This window comes from Schistocerca gregaria, chromosome X (assembly GCF_023897955.1).
Source record: "Schistocerca gregaria isolate iqSchGreg1 chromosome X, iqSchGreg1.2, whole genome shotgun sequence".
NCBI classification, from domain to species: Eukaryota; Metazoa; Arthropoda; class Insecta; order Orthoptera; family Acrididae; genus Schistocerca; species Schistocerca gregaria.
In genome coordinates, this window is record NC_064931.1 from 362,420,639 (window position 1) to 362,444,549 (window position 23,911).

A 23,911-nucleotide genomic window follows, 5' to 3' on the forward strand; every position below is an offset into this window, starting at 1 on the left:
ACAAAATATGAATACCTTCCTCATGATGTTATGCGTTCCTCTACCTGCAGATACCGGGTTTTGTCAATGAAGAAGAAGTAATATTGGGTTGGTAGGCAGATGCAGTTTTCTTCCACATGCGTACCTGAGATTTACCCTCAAAGTGAGTCGAAGACCGTCACTGTAGTTTGAATATTAGTTTTGATACATTCAGCCCCTACTTCACATGCAGTATAAACTAGGGTGCGTTGATGATTATAGATAAAGAGCGACATCCGTCACAGATATGTTGGAGCCTTAGTCCATGTGTTGAGCATAACCGACGTACGTAAATGCATTTAGATATCTTCTTTTGGAGCGAATTAAAGATTCATCCACCTAAATACCGTCATAACTATTAATTAGATAGACCGTCAGTCTTGTGACAACAATCTTCTTTATAGTTGACTCCCAGAATCTATCATTTTCGAACTTGGAATATCAGTTTCACACAATCCTGATGTTTGTCTTAGTTGAAGTGTTTTTCACTTTTTGGTATCGTATGTGTGATGACTTTTCTAGTCCCCTTCCTCTCCCTAGCCGTGTCTCCAAAGGGTCGCCATGTTAATCTGGATTTGGTAATGTTAGTGGGGGAGGGTTAGCCGGATACATTTTCAGTTCGCACTTCTACCCGCCGAGACTGGATTTATGTACAAAATTGTGTCCGCGTATAACATTGTCCAGTGTGTAATTCTGAGGAAGTTTCCTAAATACTTACGAATCATGTATCTAAGACGGGAAGTGGGTATTAGCCCGATATTCACCTTGCTAGATGCGGGAAACCGCCTAAAAATTTCATTTACCCACTGGGCGGGTTCTATCCATGGGCAGCGTGCACCCAGAACCCCGGAAGTGAGGCGCTAATGCGTATGGCTACCCAAGCGGTTTGATAACCCCTCTAACAAGGTCTTTAAAATCGCTTCATTCTGGAAATGCAATACTAGTAATCTACCAGTATCGGCTATTATATAACGGACAGGTGCTTTAATAACTTAGTTCGGATGTGCGTGTGATCCTTCATGTGCACTTTTTGCATTAATCCATCTGGATCCTGATGCTTCTTATCAGGACTGTGGCGCAGCTAAAATTGTACACATAAACCATGCGGATGTTTTCCTTTGGCGGCGAACATGCTTCATCACCAACTTGTTGCGATCCGTAAACATGCGGGAACAATTGAATACAAAAATGGACATAAGACTAACAGTAGCCACTTTTGCAAATAGGGATGTGGGACGTCTTTTTTGCATAGTGAAACCATTTGTAACAAAATAGCATGCAGTGAATCGTGATTAAATTAATAGTTTCAGAAGTACAGTACTGGCCATTAGAATTGTTACACCAAGAAGAAATGCAGGTGATAAACGGGTATTCATTGCACAAATATATTATACTGCAACTGACATGTGATTACATTTTCACGCAATTTGGGTGCATAGATCCTGAGAAATCAGTACACAGAACAACCACCTCTGGTCGTAATAACGGCCTTGATACGATTGGGCATTGAGTCAAACACAGCTTGGACGACGTGTACAGGTACAGCTGCCCATGGAGCTTCAACGCGATACCACAGTTCATAAACAGTAGCGACTGGCGTATTGAGAAGAGCCAATTGCTCGGCCACCATTGACCAGACGTTTTTAATTGGTGAGAGATCTGGAGAATGTGCTGGCCAGGGCAGCAGTCGAACATTTTCTGTATGCAGAAAGGCCGGTACAGGACCTGCAACATGCGGCCGTGCATTATCCTGCTGAAATGTAGGGTTTTGCAGGGATCGTATGAAGGGTAGAGCCACGGATCGTTACACATCTGAAATGTAACGTCCACTGTTCAAAGTGCCGTCAATGAGAACAAAAGGTGACCGAGACGTGTCACCAATGGCACCCCATGCCATAACGCCGGCAGATACGCGAGTATGGCGATGACGAATACACGCTTCCAATGTGCATTCACTGTGATGTCGCCAAACACAGATGCGACCATCATGATGCTGTAAACAGAACCTGGATTCATCCGAAAAAATGACGTTTTGCCATTCGTGCACCCAGGTTCGTCGTTGAGTACACCAGCGCAGGCGCTCATGTATGTGATGCAGCGTCAAGGGTAATCGTAGCCATGGTCTGCGAGCTGATAGTCCATACTGCTGCAAACGCCGTCGAACTATTCGTGCAGATGGTTGTTTTCTTGCAAACGTCCCCATCTGTTGACTCAGGGGTCGAGACGTGGTGGCACGATCTGTTACAGCCATGCGGATAAGATGTCAGTCATCTCCGCTGCTAGTGATACGAGATCGTTGGGATCCAGCACGGCGTTCCGTATTACCATCCTGAACCCACCGATTCCTTATTCTGCTGACAGTCATTGGATCTCGACCAACGCGAACAGCAATGCCGCGATATGAACAACCGCAATCGCGATAGGCTACAATCCGACCTTTATCAAAGTCGGAAACGTGAAGGTACGTATTTCTCCACCTTACACGAGCTATCACAACAACGTTTCACCAGGCAACGCCGGTCAACTGCTGTTTGTGTATGAGGAATCGGTAGGAAACTTTCCTCATGTCAGCACGTTGTAGGTGTCGCCGTCGGCGCCAACCTTGTGTGAATGCTCTGAAAAGCTAATCATTTGCGTATCACAGCATCTTCTTCCTATCGTTTAAATTTGGCGTCTGTAGCACGTCATCTTCGTGGTGTAGCAATTTTAATGGGTAGTAGTGTATAACGATTAGCAGTTACAGATAGACATCGGACATTATTACTTACGGCTAGTAAAAGCCCTTATGCCAAGTGTTTCCCTAGCCTTAAGTAATTTTTTTTTCTTTGTGTAAATGTACTTTCAAATTAGAGTTAATTTGAAAATTGTAGCTCTACACTGAACTAATCACCACTGAGTATTTTGTCATGAACCTCAACATTTGCATATAACTTTTTGTGAAATATGGCACTGACAGAAATTCGGGTTCAAATATGTAAGGTTTACAGGGATCAGGCAATTAGCGAATAATTTGATTGGTAGTGGCAATAAGTTACTAGGGGACAAAACTGCTGCGGTCATCGGTCTCTAGGATTACATACTATTTAATCTAATTTAAACTAACTTACGCTAAGGACACCACACATACCCATGCCCGAGGGAGGACTCGAACCTCTGACAGGGGATGGGGGTGGGGGGGGGGGTGTTGGGGGGGAAGCCACCTGAACCGTGAAAGGCGCCTTATACCGCGCGGCTACCCCGTGCGGCAATTTGATTGGTAGCTGGATGTGTGGAGGTTCTGCTTTAACGTTACAGAATGAACTGGAAGACTGTCCAGAAAGACGAGAATTGGTGGTGATGGTTGATGACAATAAGAAATTTATAGAAATTTTAATCAGCTGTTTGTCATTAAAGGCATCATATTTCAATTAGTATGCTCTAAACCCCGGACCTACGCGACGAATAAAGGAAGTGTTTGTGAAAAAAATTTGAGGTACGTATGTGCATTTTAAATAGACATCATCGTCATAGATTCTAGCGTTTCTTTGTCAACATCATATTCGAACTGATTTATTTTTGACCATTGTGTGTTATTTTCACGAACACTGAAAAGCCTAAAATTACTCTTATTACGTTACTGTACAATGGATGTGTTGACGATTGACATTGTATGGTGTTCCTTCAGACTTAGATGCATGTCTGAAGGCATAGACACTGCGTGATGATCCACAACTGTCCTTTAAATATTATGCTATTTCATTCGTAATCTGCGAATCTAAAGTGACTAAATTAATCCCAGCTCTACTATTTGTTGGTGACATATGAAAAATTGTGCCGGAACGGGACTCGAACCCAAATTTCCCGCTTTACACGAGAGGTCGTCTTAACCGTTTCTGCCAGCCGATGACGCCTCCAGGACCTACACAAACTTCCGTATGTCACACGAGTCCATAAACCCTCATGCTCGCACACGCACTATGTGGTTCTCACTAAAGAGGGACATTTGACATGATGATGCATTTAACTCGTTGAGGCACATAATACTTAGTATGTTATTGTACAATGTGTTGACAATTCATATTATACAATGTTCCATAAGACATGCATGCATTGCTGAAGGAACATAGGACAACGTGAATTGTCAACACAGTCATTGCACAATAGCGTAATACGTAAGTATAACATACCTCACCGCGCTAAAATGATGAGCGTATCGAATATCCCTTCTGAGAATCATATAGCGTCTCTCTCTCTCTCTCTGTGTGTGTGTGTGTGTGTGTGTGTGTGTGTGTGTGTGTGTGTGTGTGTTTTAGCATTAAGAGATGTGGACAAGTGTATAAAATTTGTTGCCGGTTCAACACAAATTTTGGTATCTCACAAATTAACAGTAAAGCCGAAGTCAATTTAGATTCGCAGTTTGCAACTCAAATTGCATACTATGACATAACTCTTTCAAACGTCCTTTTGTTTTCTGGGTGTCTATGAGGATCGTCGGCGTCAGCTCTTAACACGAAGAAGCACGTCTTTTCAGTAACTAACGTTGTTCTTGTGAAATGTGCCTTAGAATTAATTTTGCTTCAAACTAATGTAAAACCTAATTTGTTGTTATAAATTGAATGTCTAACAAATAAACGAAAAACTCAGTTATTAATAAGGCATTCGGTTTCCAAATTTTATCATTTATTTTTTAGTACCCTCTCTATTTTTTGCCTGGCTTACTGTGAATGAAAAAAATTTCTCAAATCTGCGACTTTTGCATGGCTAACAGATTCCTCTTTCTGTATATATGCCTTGCAGCTGCCGTCTACAATGGCTATATTGTGAAAACTCATTTAACGATGCTTCGGGAAGAGTTCCTGAAATAAGAGGAAGCACATGACTTAAGCATGATGATGCTCCAGCACGTAAGATATACTATGTCACACTGTTCGGCGTACACGAGATGGTATCTACTATGACAGATGGCTAGAAATTGGGGGGACTAGGATACATGTTCGGCACGAATCGACAAGATCAGTCCTAAAACTACTCTGTACTGCAGATATTCGTAACGCAGGGATATACCACCAAGGAAGCGTGTGCTATTACTCAACACTTCCCAGGGGAGTTTGAAAGTGAGCAACAATCCACAATATGGCGAGTTATTACATCCATAGTACCAGTCGGAGGTTTTCGAACATTTTTGTACTTTTCTGTTTAAAATTACATAATATTTTCTGTTATTGGTATTTTCAATGGATATGGATACTTAGCGAATTTTTTGATAGTTTAATATAAGTACTTTGTTTCCATATTTTGAGAAAGTACTTCAGATACACTCGGTACATTCCAGCATGCATAAGGTATTTTGTTTATTTGAAGCCTAAATTTGTGTAGCTACTCTACAGATTTACCACTTTCACAAAAGTCTGTGTAAAAAAGCCTGGAGCATGATTTTTGACAGCAGAAAAACCCAGATATGGTATTAATTTCCTAATACTGATAATGATGATTTACAATCGGCAGTAGAGGTTCGCGACCGTGTATACCAATAAAAATAACTTTTGAAATCTGTGCATTAGCACCACAAACCGACCTTTCCATAGCAAACACGTTGCAATATGATAATCATGTGACAGTTACGTTGGTTAAATAGGAAATTTAAAGAAGGTTTTACAGGTAACTTACGCTTCACCGGCTATCGGAGACGGCGGTGCTGTATATTGCTGCAGACGATGTGATAAAAAGACAGTAGCAGAAGAGTGAGTGGTCAGCAGTAGGACGAGCTTGCGGCGCATGGACACGGCCGATTAGTGGCCAGGCGGGCTGATAATCGATACCGATAACCCGTTAGGTAATGGCGTGTGACCGCTACAGCCGCGATCCATCTTACTGTCGCACCTGGCGCTCGGCCTTTTCTTATGTTAATAGCGCTCATGGCACGAATCAATATTGCTGTCGTAGCTACATCGCTGCGTTTGAATCTCCCATTTGGAAAAAAGGATAAAAAGCGCGAAAAAAGGAAGGACTAGCGCGAAAGAAAGATTCATCGCTGCTGCCAAACAGCGGCAGAGTCGGCGTCGCAATGGAAGAATTGACTTATCAAGTCATCGGCTGTTAAAGTCGTGACGCGTCGTTATCAGCTGATTTGCCACGAGCCTCTTTGTGGCGACTCGAGTCTCCGGGACTGTAAAATGTCTCCTCCGCTGTCACTTTGTTTGGAAGCCACTGAGAGCTGTGCCTGGCGTCAAGACGGTGGACCTCTGCTCGGAATGAGTGGGCCATCTTGTTTAGCTTTCTTGCGGTTTCTCGAAGTTACTTGAGGCAAGTACCAGCGTTGCCCCATTTGTGACTTTGTGGGCAGTTGTTTTCGGACCAAAGCTAGTCAGCCGCAAGTTGCCGATATACAGTAAATAGTCAGTGGTCGGCGTACTGTGTATGGGTAAAATCTCTTAGAATCATACGTAAGGGAAGTTCAAATGCAATAGAATAAATTGAAACAAAGAGAACAAGGTAATGGTGTTCGTCGTGTAGTTTAATTTGTATCTTTTTTCTACTTTCCAATATAATTACGCCAATTGTCAAATACCTTACCATCGTATAGGACCAGGTTTGTGTACTTTCATCATGGAAATTTTCTGCCTGTAATGATAAACGGGGACTTGCTGAAAAGTAATGCCTCCAAATTTCCTATGGGAAAACCCTTAAAACTTTTTAAAATAAAAGAAACGTTATTAACATTTTACATTTTTATTCTTCACGTCTAGAGTTTTAGTTTTCAACACACTCACGCTGTCCACAAACATTTCTCCGAACGAGAGTCCGCTTTATTGATACCGTCACTTTGTTGACGGAGCCATAACTGCACCTCTGATTGCAAAGATCCCTCACTGTCAAAGTGAAGTCCACGAAGGTTTCTTTAAGTTTTGGAAACAGATGAAAGTCTGATGGGTCCAAGGCGGGACTGTATTAAGGATGATGGATAACAGTGAAGTCAAGGCGTCGAATTGCTGCAGATGTCGCGGAGCTCGAGGGTGGTTCAAAAATGGCTCTGAGCACTATGGGATTTAACATCAGTGGTCGGCAGTCCCCTAGAACTTAGAAGTACTTAAACCTAACTAACCTAAGGACATCACACACATCCATGCCCGGAGGCAGGATTCGAACCTACGACCGTAGCAGTCGCACGCTCGAGGGTGGTCAGGCATTGTCGTGCTGAAGGAGAGTGTGTTACATATAAGGACAAACTCTTCGAATTCGGCTACAGTACTTTGTTTTCCACGTACCCGCATATTTATGTCACACACAGCCGTGTTACATGCTAAAATTCGGAGTCCCCTATCGGCAGAGGGCTGCTAATATGTAAAGGTAAAGAATAAAGATGCAGAATGTTAATAACTTTTGTTTTATTGAAAAATCTGTAAGAATTTTCAGATAAAAATTCGGAGGCAATATTTTTGGTCAAGTCCTCGTACATAAAATAACCGACTCGAATGGCATTTCGTGTAGAGTACCAGCTTACGAGGTGCGAATATGAGTCTGACGTGCGTGGTATCTGCATTACAGATTACATTTCGTTAGTTTTGTACATTAGCCACCTTCTAAATGGTTTACAGGTGATAGCCCTCAACCATGTTAGTAAAACCTCATATGATATTCCTCTTCCACTACAGAAACACAGTATATAAAACATGGAAACACCTATTTCGGGGCAAATGTCATATGTGACATATTTTACCTTAGATAAGACGTATCCGCACACGGTATCAAAACAGGAAATCAGAAGACGTGGGAGAAGAGAATGAAACCAAGTTAGTAAAAGTTCGTTTGTCTCTGGCACTATCATGGAAGTGTCAAACAACTAATAGTCATATCAACCGGAATCCACCTCTTTCTGAACTTCTGACGAACGGCCGCTGCTATAAGTCTCGTTGAATTTGTCTTTCGCGCCCACCTATTATTTTTGATATATTAATTGCGTCGGCACCGACGACCCCACAGATACGACGGTGATTGATTAATGTATTCATGTTCATTATCATATCATACTTAGAAATAAAAATGTCATATTTTCATAGGAAACATATCTACATCTATACATACATCTACGTGATTACGCTGCTATTCTCAGTGAAGTGCCAGACAGAGCGTTCAATGAACCAGCTTTAAGCTGTCTCTCTATACCGTTCCACTCTCGAAAGGCTCGAGAAAAACGAGAACTTAAATTTTTCTTTGCGAACCCTGATTTCTCTTATTTTATCGTGATGATCATTTCTCAGTATGTATGTGGGTGCCATCAAAATATTTTCGCAATCGGAGGAGAGAACTGATGATTGAAATTTCACGAGAAGATCCCGTCGCTAAGTAAAACGCCTTGTTTTAATGATTGCCACTCCAATTCGCGTATCGTGTCTGTGGCACTATCTCCCCTATTTGGTGATAGAACAAAACGAGCCGCTCCTGTCTGAACTATTTCGATGCCATCCGTCAGTCCCACCTGTTACGGATCCCACACCGCACAGCAATACTCCAGGATAGGGCGATCAAGCGTGGTGAAGCAGTCTCTTTAATACACGGGTTGCCCCTTCTAAGAGTTCTGCCAATGAATCGCAGTCTTTGGTTTGCTCTACCCACAACATTAGCTAAGGGTTCGTTCCAATTTAGGTTATTTGTCATTGTAATCCCTAAGTATTTAGTTGAATGTACAGCCTTACGATTTGTGTGACTTATCGCGTAATCGAAGTTAGTGTAATTTTTAGTTCTCATGTGAGAAACTTCACACTTTTCCTTATTCAGGATCAATTGCCACTTTTCGCACTGTACAGAATCTTATCTAAATCAGTTTGCAATTCGTGTTGGTCACCTGATGACTTTACAACATGATAATGACAGAATCATTTGCAAACAATCTAAGACGGCTGCTCAGATTGTCTACTATGTCGTTAATACAGATCAGGAACAATAGAGGGCCTATAACACTTCCTTGGGGAACGCTGGATATTACTTCTGTTTTACTCGGTGACTTTCCGTCTATTACTACGAACTGTGACCTTTCTGACAGGAAATCACGAATCCAGTGGCACAACTGAAGCGATATTCCATAGCCATGCAGTTTGGTTAGAAGCCGCCTGTGAGGAACGGTGTCGAAAGCCTTCTGGAAATCTAAAAATATGGATTCAAAGTTAAATCCCCTGCTCATAACGCTGATAAGTTCATGAGTATGAAGAGCTAGTTGTGTTTCACAATAACGATGCTTTCTGAATCCGTGCTATGGATCAATAAATCGTTTTCCCCGAGGTAATTCATAATGCTTGAATACAGTATGTGTTCCAAAACCCTACTGGAAATCGACGTGGGTGATGTGGGCCTGTAATACAGCGGATTACTCCTATTTCCCTTTTTGGGTATCGGTGTGACTTGAGCAATTTTCCATTCTTTAGGTACGGAACTTTCTGTGAGCGAGCGGTTGTATATAACTGCTAAATATGGACCTATTGTATCAGCATGCTCTGAAAGGAACCTGACTGGTATACAGTCTGGACCGGATCATTGCATTTATTAAATGATTTAAGCTGCTTTGCTACACCGAGGGTATCTATTTCTATGTGTTCATCTTGGCAGTTGTTCTTGATCGCAATTCAGAAATATTCAGTTCGTCTTCTTTGGTGAAGGAGTTTCGGAAAACCGTGTTTAATAAGTCTGCTTTAGTGGCGCTGTCACCAGTGACTTCACCGTTCTTATCGCGCAGCGAAGGTATTGATTGCGTCTTGCCACTCGTGTGCTTTATGTATGACGAGAGTCTCTTTGGGTTCTCTGACAGATTTCGAGACAGAGTTTCGTTGTGGAAATTATTAAAAGCATCTCGCATTGAAGTACGCGCTACATTTTGAACTTCTGCAAAACTTTGCTAATCTTGGGGCTTTTGCATTCTTTTAAATTTGGCATCCTTTTTTCGTTGCTTCTACAATAGAGATCTCGCCCATTTTGTGTACCATGGGAGATTACTACCATCACTTATTAATTTACGAGGTGTATATCTCCCAATTGCCGTCGATACAATTTCTTTGAAATCGGTGCACATCTTTTCTACGCTTAAGTGATCAGGTCGGAAGGAGTGGAGACTGTCTCTTAAAAAGGCGTTAAGAGCATTTTATCAGCTTTTTGAAACAAATGTGCTTTCCGTTTCTTTTTGATGGTTGGAGGTGTTCCGGTATTCAGTCCAGCAGCAATTACCTTGTGGTCGCTAATCCCTGTATTCGTCATGGTACTCCCTATTTGCCCAGGATTATTTGTAGCTAAGGGGTCAAGTATGCTTTCGCAACCATTTAGGCTTCCAGTGGACTCATGAACTAATTGTTGAAAATAATTTCCTGGGAAAACATTCAGTACAATTTCGGATGTCGTTTTATGCCTACCACCGGCTTTAAACATACAGTTTTTCCAGCATATCAAGGGTAGACTGAAATCACCACCGACTATAATTGTATGTGTGACGTACCTATTTGAAATGAGACTCAACTTTTCTTTTAACTCTTCAGCAGCTATATCTTCTGAGTCGGGGGTCGGTGAAACGATCCAGTTAATAGTTTATTCCGATTGTCAAGTAAAACCTCTACCCATACTGTTCTGCAGGAACTGTCTACTTCAATTTCACTACAAGGTAAACTACTTCTGACACCAGTAAATACTCCACCACCAACTGTATTCAATCTATTCTTTATGAACACTGTTAAGTCATTTGAAAAAAATCAGCTGAACTTATTTCCGGCATTAGCCAGCTTTCAGTACCTATAACTATTTGGGCTTCAGTGCATTCTATTAGGGTTATGAGCTCTGGTTCTTTCCCAACACAGCTACGACAATTTACAACTACAATACCGACCGTTTCTACAACTACCTTATTGTATTTTACATGCCCCCTGTTATACGGACGCCATTTCTGTGATTTCCTGAAACCTAAAAAAAAAAAAAACGCTCTGTCCCTTCCATACAGCCCCCGCTTCGTATGTGTAGTAGGCTCCTGGCCTATTAAGCGGTACCCGGAAACACATCACTCGATGGTGCAAGTCAAGGAACTTGCAGCCTGCAAGGTCACAGAAGCGTCTGAGCCTCTCATTTAGACCCTCCACTCGGTTCTGCACCAAAAGAACACAGTCGGTCTTTCAAGTGTGCTGAATGGTAACTGTTTCCTAAGGGTTACCAGGATTTACATTCTATATGACGTACTCTCTAATCACATAAAAAATCCTAGTAACAGTGGCACCAAATCGGAGTCAGTTTTCTGGTCGTGTGGTTAGTTTTCGTTGTTGTGTATGCTTCTCTACCTGCACGGTTTTAATGACAGTAAGCCGCACGACATCTGACCTTAAATATAAGGTAGTATATTCTTTATAACTGTTGTGGATGGCAAACTGCGACTGTTATTTAAATTGGCAGTTGTTGTAGGTATGATATGCAGTTCGGTCGCTTTCTGAATTTGATACGATTTATTGAGCCGCCAAATATTTTTCATATCATTACACGCACGTCATGAGATGGAGGTGTTACAATGACATTGTTTTCTGGACCATGTGCTTCTAGACCATAGCGTTGTAGTGATTCACTGCTTCGTGGTATCCATGACAATTTAATTTCTATAATGTATATTTCAGACGGTTTACACACACACACACACACACACACACACACACACACACACAGTAATTACGTACTTGGTGGCAAAGATCCACCTATATATGTGTGTGATGTGATGTGATGTGTGTGTGTGTGTGTGTGTGTGTGTGTGTGTGTGTGTAAGCTGTCTGAAACGTATGCTACCAGATATAACGGGGTAGTGCAGTCACCACGACGCTATGTGTTCTGTACCGTCTGATGCAGAAAGTAATGTTCCTGTAACACCTTCATCTGATGATGAGCCTGCAGTGGCCTGATAACTGATTAAAGGCACAATAAAATTAAATTCAAACAGTGATTGGTTGCATATCACACTTACTTAAACCGTCGATATTAAGGTACCATGAACAAAATGACCTTCGCCAACCCAACTAGCTTGGATTACGAAAACATTTGTCGTGCGAAAAATATACTAACTCTTTTCTCGCATGACATCCTAAAGCTGTGGATAAATTCAGTATGAATATTTAGGATATTAGGCAAAACTTGTGATTGGATTGAAGACGTCTTGGTAGGAATGGTGCACCATGTTTTCATAGATAGACTCGTCGACGGTACACGAGGGACACTCAGGATGTAAGAAATATTGTATGTGCAGAATTTCAGCGTGTGTAGAAGACATAAAACGAGACACTTTTTTATGTGACAAAAATGTCACAGATGCACCGTTCTTGAAGGATTTGAGACTGGACTTCCTTGCAATAGTTCTGACAGCTTCATATGCAGCACGTTGACATTGGATTCTGATCTACAACACAATTACTTCTTATTGTTTACATGTGTATGGTTGTATCGTTCATGAATTCCAGATTAAGTAGTATCTTCTGCCTAACACGTCCAGATGAGGAAATTACCGAATCTTTCTCTATGAAATATTACCGTAAATGGTGTTCACAGCCCTGATAGCAGTCAGGCAACGCTTATGGTCCCATCGTAACGGAGCTCCAACACACTTTGCCGTTGATATCAGAGAACATGTAGGTAATGACTATAAAACTGTTGGATTGATAGGTGAGCCAGTCCCGTGATCACCATGTTCTCCCGACATCACTACTATGGATTTTTTTGTGGTGGGATGCCACAGAAGAAGGGTTTGGTGTACCAGACACCAATAGACACTCCAATACAACTGGGTACCTGTTTGACTGAAGCTGCGGCCAACATTAGTGAAGCACATGAGTGCTTTAAGCGTGTTAGTCATTAACATGTAGATGTCAGGTCTGCATCAGTATAAATAGACGACATCGGAAACGAAAAAAATCTTCAACGAACATTAGCGAGTAACCGATGCAGTTGTGACATTTTTGTCACATAATGGAAGTAGTTTTTTATCTCCTTTAAAAATTCTACAATTTTGTATACGTTGATAAAAACCTGGATGTAGCAGTCTGCTGGGATATGAAATGGGATGATCGTATAGGTACAGCAGGTGGCAGACTTCACTGCTTTGTTAGGACACTGCGAGAATTCCTTTAAAGCTCGTGTGACTCATCTCAGAATATTATACTGGACGTATACAAATAATGACATCACCAATGGTCTCACGCGTATTTGACTTATGAGACCGACATGGAGTTGTTGAAAAATTTGAATTCGCAGACACTTGCAAACAGATGTTAACTTCACTTTGAAATCTTACTCACAAAAATTCAAGCAGTAATCAGTGAAAAAACTATGATTACACTGCTAGCGATATATATCGTTCCCATAGAGACAGTTAAGACAAGACTGCACTAACTTCAGCACACATAGAGGCATTTAAGCAATCATTCCCCCCGCGTTCCATAGAAGACTGAAGCGCAAGAAGCTCCGATCTGTGGTACAACTGAAGTCAAGGCCATGCACTTCACTGCTTTTTGCAGAGTATAAAAGTAAATGTAGAAATAGATGTAGACTAGTCTCTCGGACGGTAGAAAGGGTTTACTTGAGCTGATGCTTCGCACTCAGTCGTCACTTTCCAGGAGAACGTCAGCTCGACTCAAGTATTTCAGGACTTAAACGGGACCATGGTGACAGTATTGTGGTATGGAGACACTAAATTTGACCGTTTACTTAGCATAGGTCGATTGCATTCCTGATCACTTTGTAAACTTCGTGACTCCCCACCGAGCGTGGCACTTTGAAAAAGGGCCCTGACTACCCCATATGGCCTGAATCTTTAGACAGTACTATTACGATGAAGTATTCCAGTTGACGTCCAATCTTGAAATTTGGAAGACATAAACAATGTCAAAAATATCTCTAATTCCGTAGGTTGCCAGCTTTGAATCACAAGCTACCTTTTCGGAGTTGCAAGAACTGCGCTATCTTCTCGTGATACCACCTCCTGCGACTACCAAGAGCCTGAGAAAACTAACCATAGCGCATGGTACATGCTTTGCGTTCAAATGTGTAGCCATACCCATGGACTACACATAATGCTGTGCCTGACGGACGCACTTAACCGTATTTCACTGCGAAGAAACATTCTGTACTGGCTGTTATTAGTGCAACAAAATACGCCATCTCTTTGCAATTGTGTATATTTAACAAATGAAGGTCCTGCTTTTGAGATGTACAGCATTTTTCTTCATGGCCCCAAAAATTCTTTGAAAGGTCGAATTGCTCTAATAAACTTCAGCATTTTCTGGTAGCATTTAGTTGATTATAATGAATGACTAACTTGCCAACGTTCATACAAATCACTACCTAACAGTGCAATGTGGATTACCATAGCTCTGAATGGTTCTCTTTCTTTAACGATATGAGTCCCAACAGTACTTAAAAAATTAATTTTACAATTTTTTACAGAACTGACATTTATTGTCATATTAAGCAGCGAATACAAGAAAAAATGGGCAAAAAGTAAAAATTAATGTTTTAAATTTGTGGTTTCACTTTGTAACCAATGGGAAACACAGCTTTGAAACGCCAATGGTTTCATGAGATACACTTGAAAGCAATTTTACATTTTTTCTAGATGAAGTCTCACGTATTGAAACTTCCATGAATTCATACGGGCTAAAACAAGTTTTGGTCCTAAATAATGACCAAAATTGGGCCTAAAATTTAATGAATTAATATCAAAAGTACCAAAGGTACCAATTGTTTCATTTCCAAACCACTCACAACAACAGTAGTAAAGACTCAAATTTACGCTACAATACCTATAGATATACTTACGTTCACTGTCAGTGATCTCCTCCGTATGATCATTATGAAAAAAAAGCGCGTGTCACAATCTCATACAGTCACGCAGAACAATCTAGGCATCGAATGTTGCTTTGACCTCCGTAAGTGATTGCTACAATCCACTACACTCGTAGAAGTATCACATTGTACATTAGATGCGTCTGCTTTGCAGCAGCGTCTGTAGTTTCAGAAAAAAGACAGTAAAACTATAAAACGTTTAATAAAATGGTGGTTTCAGGCCAAAACAACTGGTACTTAAATGGTTAATCAGAAACACACGTTAATAATTTGGACCAACATGCAGAAGGAAATAGGCAGCGTTGTATCGTTAAAACCTGCCTGATATTATGAAAAATTCTATTGTCATGCTCTCTTTCAAGTATCTTCACTTATTTAATTTGTATCTTTGCAATGTAAGGTCGTATTTACATAAACGAATAATTGTCGCATTTAACTTACATGTCTCTTAATTGCCCTGCTTCTACGTTGTCGGTGCATTTGTTGTAGCACTTCATGAACCTAAAGCAGATCCCATGATCATTTGCATATTATTTATTTATACATTTGTGCCCCCTGGTAGGATTTAATTCTTGTTATTTTAGATGAAATGAAAATATTCAAAAAGTAAAGAAAAAAATACGTTTGACCTCCAGGAAATTGAAGCAACAGTCTCAGATCTAATTATTTCGGATATTTTTGCTGATTTTCCTGTAGCTCACGTAAACCGAATTATAATGCGTGTACCTTTTTCTCCTGTATCCTGTCGACACCAATTAAAGGTACTTTCATACCGCGGGACAGATAAAAAAGGAAAGAGGTGAGTGAATTGCAAGTAACCCTGTTAAGCTTCGTAAAATGGTTCTGACGGGAAACACAAAGTTCAGATGTGTTACATGATTTCGCTGAGAGCTTGCAGAGAACGTTGCTTTTAGTCTGATGAAGACTCTTCGTTGTTTCCCCGGAAAACAATTTGTGCTCGCAAATGCTTTCGATGCCGATGATGTATGCGTAATTCAGAGCAACAAGCATCAACTATAATGAGACTTACACTGAAAGAAATCGTATTATACGTGGGTATAACAGGTTTCCCTTTGCCTTAACTAGAATTAAGGTAATCGTACGAGTTACGGAATTTTTGAGCGTTGGATGAAGATTTAACGCATCTTAAATCGTCTCTTTCAAATCGCGACATTAGATGGCAAACTAAATATTTAACACAGTCTAAAAATTGAATGTTTCTGTTCCAAATATTTCACAAAATCATTACTGAAATCATCTTTGTATCAGCCTTACGTCTGATCCTATCGTCCTGATCCCTTTTGTCTCTTGTTTCACTTTCATTCACCATCAAGTCACAAGAGAGACGAAGTAAAAACACTACTAATTTGAGTAAGTTGATTATCTGATACTTACTGAAACGAATTGTGTCTACTGCTATGTATATCGGTTCTACGGAGACCATTCGCTGCTAAACGCGGGGACCAAAGTACAATCTGTAGTCATAAAGTTTTATTACCCCTAAAATTAAGATTTCCTGCTTAACTTTATCAATGTGCTGCTCGATTTTGGTTTTACTCCTCTAATTCTGTGCTATGGTACAGTAGTACAGGGATTTCATTTTATACCAAGAGTATTAACAAACAAAAAATTAATAATGTACAGTTTTGAGGCGATGATTATAGCTTTATGAGAACCCCCGACCGTGTTGAACATACACTCTTAGACAAAAAAGGAAAGGAAAGGCCCACAGGGAATAAATTATCCGAATGGGATGGAAGTCGGCAGATGTGATTTACATGTACTGACAAACGAAAGGTCAGAGTTTCAGAAAAATTGCATCATTTATTCAAGAGGAAGATAACTCGTTGGTCCATCTCTAGTCCTTGTGCAAGCAGTTAATTGGCTTGGCACTGATTGACAGAGTTGTTGTATGTCGTCCTGAGGCATATCGTATCGAATTCTGTCCAACTGGCGACTTAGATCATCAAAACCCAAGCTGGTTCAAGATTCCTGTCCATAATGCTCCAAACGTTCTCAGCTGGGGAGAGGTCAGGTGACATTGCTGGCCAACGCAGGATTTGGCAAGTACGAAGACAAGCAATAGACCATATCGCCGTGTGCGAGAGGGCATTATCTTGCTGAAATGTAAGCCCAGGATGGCTTGCCATAAAGGCCAACAAAACAGTAGAACATCGTCGACGTAACGCTTTGCTGTAAGGGTGCCACAGATGACACCCAATGGGATCCTCCTATGAAGTAAAATGCATCCCAGACCGTCATTTCTGGCTCTCGGGCCGTATGGCGAGAGACAGTCAGGTTGGTATATCATCACATGTCACCAGACACGTAGTCTGCGTGGGCCTCATTGACTGCAGTAGGCTTGTCTTTAGTGAAGAGTTCTCCTTTGGACTGACCCCCGATGACCAACTAAGATGAATCTGGAAACGCCCTGGTCAGCGGTGGAATACTAACCTGACCGTCGCCCATCATGCTGCGAGATTTGGCGTTAATGGGTTATGGCAGCAGACAACGACATCGCCCGCAGCGCCTCTCCTGTGCTCGTGACCTTATCAGTTGGGCCCTAGAGAACTGGAAAAGTGTGAGCCGGTTATATAAGTCCCGATTTCGGTTAGTAAGAGCTGATGGTAGGATTCGATTGTGTCAAAGGCCCCACAAAACCTTGGGCCCAGGTTGTAAGCAATGCACTGGGAAAGCTGGTGGTGGCTTCATAATGCTGTGGGCTGTGTTTACATGGAATGGACTGGGTCGTCTTGTCGAACGGAACCGACCACAGACTGGAAATTGTTATGTTCAGTTACCTGGAGACCATCTGCAGCCGTTAATGGATTTTATGTTTCCAAACAATTATTTCATGTCACCGGACCACAGTTGTTTGCTACGGTTTTGAACAACATTCTGCACAATTTGACCGAATAATCTGGGCACCCAGACCGCCCCTCACGAGTCTCATCGAATATTTATGGGACTTTATCGAGAGGTCAGTTCGTGCACAACTTCCTACACCGATAACACGTTCGCAGTTATGGACGGTTATAGAGGCATCACGGCTACGTATTTCTGCAGGGGACTTCCAACGACTTGTTGAGTCCACGCCACGTCAAGTTGCGGCACTATGCTGGGCAAAAGAAAGCCTGACACATTATCAGGAGGTATCCCATGACTTTTCTCACGCTGTGGTGGTGCCTTGTTAGTTGCTACTACATGCATATTCCCCTTCAACCTAGCTATCAGAAAGCGAACTGCCAGCCAGTCAATTTAAGAAACAAAATGAACTGTAAATGAATATAAATGACTGAGAAACCAACCCTAACCCAACGGAAAAAAATACTTTAAAAATTACAGGACGATAGCCGAGGTAAGATGCTTCACATTCATTAAGGAAACTGGTTCGATTCCTACCACATGTACATAAGCGGGGACAGTTAAAATAGGTTGAACCAAGTAGTGGATTGATCCATTACCTATTTAGTTCACGAGCTGCACGGGATTAGCCGAGCGGTCTATGGCGCTGCAGTCATGGACTGTGCGGCTGGTTCCGGCGGAGGTTCGAGCCCTTCCTCGGGCACGGGTGTGTGTGTTTGTCCTTAGGATAATTTAGGTTAAGTAGTGTGTAAGCTTAGCGACCGATGACCTTAGCAGTTAAGTCCCATAAGATTTCATACACATTTGAACTATTTTTTTTTAGTTCACGAGCTATGTCCTACATGATATTAAATAGGAATCACTTTCTGATGTTGCGTGAAATTATATTTATTTAATCACAAACCTGCTTACGGCTGCATAGGTCATCTTCCGGTCACAACTCAGTGTCGCAAGCACGGATTCTATTACGTGCGACTCACGCAGATAATTATTTACCCAGAAGATACAAAGGATGCAAAAATGATGACACGCAGAGTACACTTTGCCATAGGAAGGTATCACATTTTTTTGTCTTGCAGGGATAGTTACATAAACTAAAAAAGGAGGCAAAGTTTTCCTACGAAGTTAAATTAATAATTTTGAATTTGCAATTTAAATATTGTATTTGTAACTAAAATTTAATTTAAAAGAGGAGAGAAAGGAAGTTGCGTTTGTCATTTAATATTAAGCTACTATTCTGTATCATATGTTTGTTGATTTCCAGTATTTCCAGCTGGGTAATCTTTCTATTTTTCTTTACAGAATATAAGACTTCACATTTTACATCATGGGAGTGTTTTTTTTTTTTTTTTTTTGTTAAAATATGATCCACAGAACTCGAATCTTTCTTTCTTAACCTCCAGCTTCTTTCATGTCCAGGTAATCTAATCGTCACAGCTCTGCATGAATGATCTATATATACTTTCCCACAGTTCTTGCATGCGATTTTATACACACCTCTCTGTGTCAAGGGTTCACTTCTTATTTACTATTGAATAGAAATTGTATATGCTGCTGTACAAAATTATTTGTTGCCATTGGTGAAGAGGCTTGCGCGCCTCAGCGATACACATTGCCGTACGGTAGGTGAACCACAAAGGAGGGGTATATGTTGAGACGCCAGACAAACGTGTGGTTCCTGAAGAAAGGCAACAGTCTGGATGATTGACTGATCTGGCCTTGTAACAACAACCATAACGGCCTTGCAGTGCTGGTACTGCGAATGGCTGAAAGCAAGGCGAAACTGCAGCCGTGATTTTTTCCGAGAACATTCAGCTTTGCTGTATAGTAAAATGATGATGGCGTACTCCTGGGTAAAATACTCCGGAGGTAAAATAGTTCGCCGCGCCGTATTTGCCGAGCGGTCAAAGGCGTCTGGTCCCCGCGGAGGTTCGAGTCCTCCTTCGGGTATGTGTATTTGTGTTTGTCCTTAGGATAATTTAGGTTTAGTAGTGTGTAAGCTTAGGGACTGATGACCTCAGCAGTTAAGTCCCAGAATTCACACACATTTTTTTCACACACAGGTAAAATAGTTCCTCATTCGTATTTCCAGGCGGGAACTACTCAGCAGAAACAAAACTGGCGTTCTACGTATCGGATGTCAGATCTCTTGATCGAGGAGGTAGGTTAGAAAATGTAAAAAGCGAAATGGATAGGTTAAAGTTGGATACAGTAGGAATTAGTGAAGTTCGGTGCAGGAGGAACAAGAATTCTGGTCAGGTGAATACAGGGCTATAAATACAAACTCAAATAGGGGTACTGCAGGAGTAGGTTTAATAATGAATAAAAAAAATATTAGCGCGGGTAGGCTACTACAAACAGCATAGTGAACCCATTATTGTGGCCAAGATACACTACTGGCCATTAAAATTGCCGTAATAACGGCCTTGATACGCCTGGGCATTGAGTCAAACAGAGCTTGGATGGCGTGTACAGGTACAGCTGCCCATGCAGCTTCAACACGATACCACAGTTCATCAAGAGTAGTGACTGGCGTATTGTGACGAGCCAGTTGCTCGTCCACCACTGACCAGACGTTTTCAGTTGGTGGGAGATCTGGAGAATGTGATGGCCAGGGCAGCAGTCGAACATTTTCTGTATCCAGAAAGGCCCGTACAGGACCTGCAACATGCGGTCGTGCATTATCCTGCTGAAATGTAGGATTTCGCGGGGATCGAATGAAGGGTAGAGCCACGGGTCGTAACACATCTGAAATGTAACGTATACTGTTCAAAGTGCCGTCAGTGTGAACAATAGGTGACCGAGACGTGTAACCAATGGCACCCAATACCATCAAACCGGGTGATACGCCACTATGACGATGACAAATATACGCTTCCAATGTGTGTTCACCGCGATGTCGAAAAACACGGATGGGACCATCATGATGTTGTAAACAGAACCAGGATTCATCCGGAAAAATGACGTTTTGCCATTCTTGCGCCAAGATTCGTCGTTGAGTACACCATAGCTGGCGCTCCTGTCTGTGATGTAGCGTCAAGGGTAACCGAAACCATGGTCTCCGAGCTGACAGTCCTTGCTGCTGCAAACGTCGTGGAACTGTTCGTGCAGGTGGTAGTTGTCTTGCAAACGTCCCCATCTGTTTACTCAGGGATCGAGACGTGGCTGCACGATCCGTTACAGCCACGAGCATAAGATGCGTGTCATCTAGACTGCTAGTGATACGAGGCCGTTGGGATGCAGCACGGTGTTCCGTATTACCGTCCTCAACCCACCGATTCCATATTCTGCTAACAGTCATTGGATCTCGACCAACGCGAGCAGCAATGTCGCGATACGATAAACCGCAATCGCGATAGGCTACAATCCGACCTTTACTGAAGTCGGAAACGTAATGGTACGCATTTCTTCTCCTTACGCGAGGCATCACAATAACGTTTCACCAGGCAACGCCGGTCAACTGCTGTTTGTGTATGAGTAATCGGTTGAAAACTTTCCTCATGTCAGCACGTTGTAGTTGTCGCCACCGGCGCCAACCTTGTATGAATGCTCTGAAAAGCTAATCATTTGCATGAGATAAAAGAAATTATTCATATAGTGAAGGGAGACCAAAATTTAATAGTCATGGGCGAGAAGACAAGGAAAAGTAGTAGGTGAATATGAAAGGGGGGTAAGGAATGAATGAGAAAGCCGCCCGGTAGAATTCTGCACTAGCATAACTTAATCATAGCTAACACTCAGTTGAAGAATCATGAAAGAAGGTTGTATACATGGAAGAGACATGGACACACTGGAAGGTTTCAAGTAGATTATATAATCGTAAGACAGAGATTTAGAAACCAGGTTTTAAATTGTAAGACATTTCCGGGGGCAGGTGTGGACTCCGACAACAATCTAATGGTTATGAACAGTAGATTAAAACTGAAGAAACTGCCAATATGTGGGGAATTTAAGAAGATAGGACCTGGATAAACTGAAAGGACCAGAGGTTGTAGAGAGTTTCAGAAAGAGTATTAGGGAACGATTGACAAGAACAGGGGAAAAAATACAGTAGAAGAAGAATGGGTAGGTTTGAGAGATGAGATAGTGAAGGCAGCAGAGGATGAAGTAGGTAATAAGACGAGGTCTCGTAGAAATCCTTGGGTAACAGAAGAAATATTGAATTTCATTGCTGAAAGGAGAAAGTAGAAAAACGTATTAACTGAACCAGGCAAAAAGGAATACAAACGTCTCAAAAATGAGATCGACAGGAAGTGCAAAACGGCTAAGCAGGGTTGGGTGGAGGACAAATGTGAGGATGTAGAGGCATATATCACTAGAGGTAAGATAGATACTGCCTACAGGAAGATGAAAAAGACATTTGGAGAAAAGAGGACCACTTGTATGAATATCAAGAGGTCAGGTGGAACCCAGTTCTAAACAAAGAAGTTAAAGCAGAAAGGTGGAAGGAGTATATAGAGGGTCTGTACAAGGGTGATGTACTTCGGAACAATATAATAGAAATGGAGCAGTACGTAGATGAAGATGAAATGGGAGATATGATACAGAGTGAAGAGTTTGACAGAGCACCGAAAGACCTCAGTCGAAACATTAACTAGAACATAAAGTAGACAACATTCCATTAGAAGTACTGATAGCCCTGGGAGAGCCAGTCCTGACAAAACTCTACCTTCTGCAGAGCAAGACGTATCAGACAGGCGAAATACCCTCAGACTTCAAGAAGAATATAATAATTCCAATGCCAACGAAAGCAGGTGTTGACAGATGTGAAAATTACCGAACTGTCAGTTTAATAAGTCACAGCTGCAAAATACTAACGCGGATTCTTTACGGACGAATGGAAAAACTGGTAGAATCCGACCTCGAGGAAGGTCAATTTAAATTCCGTAGAAATATTGCAACACGTGAGGCAATAGTGACCCTACGACTTATCTTAGAAGATAGTTTAAAGAAAGGCAAACCTAAGTTTCTAGCATTTGTAGACTTAGAGAAAGCTTTTGACTATGATGACTGAAATACTCTCTTTCAAATTCTGAAGGTGACAGGGGTAAAATACAGGGAGCGAAAGGCTATTTACAATTTGTACAAAAACCAGATGACAGTTATAAGAGTCGAGGGACATGAAAGGGAAGCAGTGGTTGGGAAGGGAGTGAGACAGGGTTGTAGCCTATCACCGATGTTATTCAGTCTGTATATTGACCAAGCGGTAAAGTAAACAAAAGAAAAATTCGGAGTAAGAATTAAAATCCACGGAGAAGAAATAAAAACTTCGAGGTTTGCCGATGACATGGTAATTCTGTCAGAGACAGCAAAGGACCTGGAAGAGCAATTGAACGGAATGGACAATGCCCTGCAAGGAGGATATAAGATGAACATCTAGAAAAGCAATACGAGGATAATGGAATGTAGTTCAATTAAATCCGGTGATGCTGAGAGAATTAGATTAGGAAATGAGACACTTACAGTAGTAGAGGAGTTTTGCTTTTTGGGGAGCAAAGTAACTGATGATGGTCGAAGTAGAGAGGATGTAAAATGTAGACTGTCAATGGCAAGGAAAGCGTTTCTGAAGAAGAGACATTTCTTAACATCGAGTATAGATTTATGTGTCAGGAAATCATTTCTGAAAGTATTTGTATGGAGTGTAGCTATGGATGGAAGTGATACATGGACGATAAATAGTTTAGACAAGAAGAGAATAGAAGCTTTTGAAATGTGGTGCTACAGAAAAATGCTGTAGATTAGATTGGTTGATCACATTACTAATGATGAGGTACTGAATATAAATGAGGAGAAGAGAAATTTGTGGTATAACTTGACTAGAAGAAGTGATCGGTTGGTAGGAAGTGTTCTGAGGCTTTAAGGGTGTCACAAATTTAATATTCGAGGACAGCGTGGAGGGGAATAATAGTAGAGGGAGATCAAGCAATGAATACACTAAGCAGATTCAGAAGGCTATATGTTGCAGTGGGTACTGGGAGATGAAGAAGCTTGAATAGGATAGAGTATCAAGGAGAGCTGCATTAAACCAGTCTCTGGACTGAAAACCACAACTACAGCAACATCTCCACGAAAAGCATTTTTGTCTTTTTTAGTTAATTCTGTTATTTGTACATGACAGAAATGTAATACTTTCTTATGTAAATACTGCACATCTTATCATTTTCGTGTATTTTGTATCTCCTGTGTAAATTATATCTCTGTAAGTCCT